The sequence below is a fragment of the Vombatus ursinus genome, unplaced genomic scaffold (genome assembly GCF_900497805.2).
Source record: "Vombatus ursinus unplaced genomic scaffold, bare-nosed wombat genome assembly UNPS02014791.1, whole genome shotgun sequence".
Lineage (NCBI taxonomy): Eukaryota > Metazoa > Chordata > Mammalia > Diprotodontia > Vombatidae > Vombatus > Vombatus ursinus.
This window is the reverse complement of record NW_020954569.1, coordinates 72,896,012-72,900,400: the sequence shown is the minus strand read 5'-3', so window position 1 is coordinate 72,900,400 and position 4,389 is coordinate 72,896,012.

The window sequence follows — 4,389 nt, the reverse complement described above, 5'->3', positions numbered from 1 at the left end:
CTTTATAGCTGGGAGGTTATATAGTGTGACCACCTCATTTTACAGAGGAGGAAACTGAGACCCAGATAAATGATGTGCCTTAGCCAATGTTGGACAACTAGTTGTTAGTAGAGGAAGGAATTGAAGCCTGGTTCTCTGACTCCAGAGTACAGCACTCAGCCATTCAGGATTTTACTTTGCTAATCTATAAAATGACAGGTTGGGCTAGATCATTTTTAAGGTCACAAGACATTGATTTAGATTTAGGCCTTAGAGGCCATCTAGTTTAATCCCCTTCTTTTACATATGAGGACACAGAAGCCCAGAGAGGTACAAGAAGCAGGATTGATTTAAACCCAGGGCCTTCTTCTAAATTCAAAGCCAATGTTGATTACCACTGCACCAGCTCTGACATTTTGAGAGTATTAAAACCAACTTTTTCCTATAAAAGATGAGAATAATAAGACCCAGAAAGGCAAGCTACTTTGTCCAAAGTCACACATCCAGCAACATTATTATAAAGTTCATAATATTCCACAGGGTCCCTAATTTCCCATCCCGTGCTCCTCTCACTCCTACCCTTACCCAATGGAAAGACTTGATGAGGGGAGTGGAGACCTGTGCTGGGCCTTGAATGATGTGTAGGACTTGAATAAATCAAGAAGAGGAAGGAAAGAATTCCCTTATAATTTGTGAAATATATATGTGGGAGTGAGGATGACTGAAAACTACCTCCACCCTCCATGGGTCCTTGATTTTGCCAGCATGAGTATTTCCCCTACTGATGTAGATCTCAAATCCTTTACACCCTTGTAGATAGTTTTGATGAATTGCTGGGACAAAATAATTTATCATCCAAAAAGAAGGAAGGAAACAAATATTTATTATTTACTGTGTGCCAGATACTAGGTACTCAAAAAATTTATCTCATTTGAGATTTAGAGAAGGGGACTGGTGTTAGCAGAGAAGGCTTTCTATAAGAATGGTGATTTCAATTGGCAAGTATGTGCCTTGTTGCCCAAGTGAACCCAAAATTCCTTGTGATAATATTTTATATTTCTTTTGTTTGCTCCCTCTCCCAGAACTTAGTACAATGTCAAACTGCAAATCTTCCCAATTTATTTTTTAGCCAAGCATTTATTAAGTATTTTACTTTGTACTAGGCATTGTACTAAGTGCTGGGAATGCAAATGCAAGCAGAAAGACAGTCTTACATTCTAATGGGGAAAAACAACATACAAAGGGAAGTAGAAAAGGGAATGGAGGATGAAGGTATCTTGCATGGGGGAAATGGTAGAAAAAGATGTAGGGGCCCTGAAAGCCATTAGTAACTAGAGGTTTGGGGAGGAGCCATCCTCTTAAAAGAGAGAGAACCCAAGGGATGGAGGATACTTCCAATGTGTGAATTCCTGGGCTGGAGTGAGCTTCCAGAATGAAGAGTTTTCTGGGGCATGGTAGGGAAAGTCTGGAGTATTGCCTGGATAGCCTATTGCAATTACTACCATTTTTTCCAGTTGCCTAAGTTCCCAACCTTAGAGCTATCCTGAACTTTTCACTCTCCCTCACCCCTTGCCAAGTCTTGTCAATTCAATCTACATGATATATCTGGCACCAAGGAAAAGATTCAGGATTTGGAATCAGAAAACATAAGTTCAAATTCTGGCACGGACTGCTCATTATCCCTCAGATGTTACCTTGAAGCTCAGGGGTGGGGAACCTGCAGCTTTGAGGCCACACATAGCCCTCCAGGTCCTCAAGTGTGGCTCTTTGAATCACTTGAGGACTTAGAGGGCCATATGTAGCCTTGAGGCTACAGATTCCCCACCCCCGCTCTAGGCTTGTCATGGAGCAAATTATAACTTGAACGCTTCCCAATAATAACTCTATGGCACATATTACCTCTACTTAGAAACCTCCCAGGGAACATCAGAATCTAATTTCTGTCTCCCAAGGCCCTGGTCTCCTCCAAATAACAAACTGCCAAGGCATTGACAGAGTACTATTTGAATAAATTTTATAAAAGAAAACAACAAATGGACCACTTTTCTACTCTGGTTAACAATAGAACCCTTATATCCCTTCTTCTAGTAAGAAGCCAGGGGACGATTCAGTCATATAGTTCTCAAAAAAAATTAGGGCACCAACTATTCAAGCCACGTGGAGTACTGGGGTAGGTTTAGTCTTGACCATTGTCCTTTTCTTGGGAGTTTGTGATCCTTTTATTCTAGTATCTGCTGTCTTTATCAGGATAAAGGACAGTTCATGGTTGCTGTCCTTGCATGTTTGCCATTGCTATCCATTTTCTAGCGTGTTCCTAAAGTTCCCAGCCTGGTCAGGAGCTCTTCTCTCTGCAGCCATGGATCTGATGCCACTGTCCAGTGCTACTGGTTTGCAGTCCTCATGCCTGCTTTCTGAAGTCCCGTCTTCTCCATAATTCTTCTTTCCAATAGCCCTAGGGCTTTTCTTCTGGGTGGTGCATGGGAGAGGCCATGTACCTTAGAACTATTTGGATTCTTTGGGCTAAACTCCTTTCTGAGACCTGTCAGCTTGAATTATAATACAAATGAGACTATAATAAGTGGTGGTAGTGGGTGTTTAATACTTGTAATTGCTTAAATAATGGTGCAAGAAAATACCTGATTTTGTCAAAATGGGCATCATAGGCCCTAAGTGCCCCTAAGTACCTTCATAGTTGTGAATGTCCTTTAAGCTGTTAGACAGGAAGCTTTAAACACAAGATGCTCTGACTACTACTGCTGCTGCTGCTACAGCTGAATGTGCTGTTAGAATAGCTCCTCTGTGCAATGCCATCAGATGATAATAATGAAAAAGAAGATTGAAAGACTCCTTGGATTTTAAAAAATGCTTTCATGCTGTACTGCCTATGAAAAGCTTCAAAGAAGAGGAAAATATTCCTCCCTCTCAATTCAGGGAAGTCATCATTATATATCATGTGGCTGGCTTTTTTCTTCTTTTTCTTTCTTTTCCTTATGTAATCAATCTAGTTAAAGCCAAGTACTGTTGACAAGAGCATCCGTGACCTGGATATATTTGAAGGATTGGCATACTGACTCATTGAAAGACAACCCCAAACCCTGCATTTTAATCCCAGCTCTGCCACCAACTACCAAGTCACCTCATCTTTCTGGGCCTCAGTTGCCATATATATGTATATATACATATATGTATGTATGTATGTATGTATGTGCAAGTATATATACATACACACATAATATTGGACAGGATGATTAACAAGACTCCTCTCATGCATACCTTAAACAATCTCACTAGTGATACTTTTCAGGGTCATCAAATGGGATAGCCCTTTAACATTAAGATCTGCTGTGAGGAGAGCATTCCCATTAAGCAGTTTGCCCAGTAGTGGGAATGGGTTTACGTTGATCTAGCCACATTCTCATCTATTGTCCTCTATGACTTGGGACCAGTGGAACACAGCAATTTTATTTAAGATATGTAGGGAATGAATCTTTAATAGACAAACAAACAAACAAAAATCCCACTGTCCTAATTCGTCAAGCTGTCTTTATAATTTATTTTTCTTTCTTCCCATTCTTCTATATATATCATTCATAGGGTAGCTAAGTGGCTCAGTGGATGGAGTGCCATCAAGTCTCAGATACTTATTAGTGTGTGACTCTGGAAAAGTCACTTAACCATGTGTGCCTCAGTTTCCTCATCTGTAAAATGAGCTGGAGAAATAAATGGCAAACCATTCCAGTATCTTTGCCAAGAAAATCCTAAATGGGGTCACAAAGAATTGAATATGACTGAAAACTACTGAACAACAACAGAAGCAACAATTTGCCAATCTATTAAAATTAGATTTCATGACCCCGAGTAACTTTCTTAAATTACTATTAGGTAATTTCTTTACTCTTAATGTCCTTGGAGGGAATGGCATGCTCTTAAGACATAGAGATGTAATGGCAGCTGGAGTTAAATCCTTTATCTAGGGAAAAATAATTTCATTTGTTCCCTTCTCTGGGTTTAGACTCCTACCAGGAGAACTGTAACTAACAGGGTCAAATTGGGCTTTGTCTTAGGATACTTACAGGAGGAGGGCTACTTCCTCTGAGGTGGGACAAACTTCTTCTCTGGTGACTACCAACCCCATGATTCCCCTTGTGATCCTCTGCTGACCTGTGATATATTCCAGTTACTGCTGTCTGGCACTCCCAGGGAACTTTCACTGTGGCACCCCTTTGCTGGGCGCCATGCTCACTCCTGCAGGGCTGAGGGTTGGACTCTGCCTTTTCATGCCAAGTCTATACTTGTGGTTAGGGTGTTGTCTGCTGCCACATCCCCTCCCATCCCCACTACTCAATTCTTTTGTTCCACATTAAAACAAACAAACAAACAAACAAACAAACAAACAAACAAACAAACAAA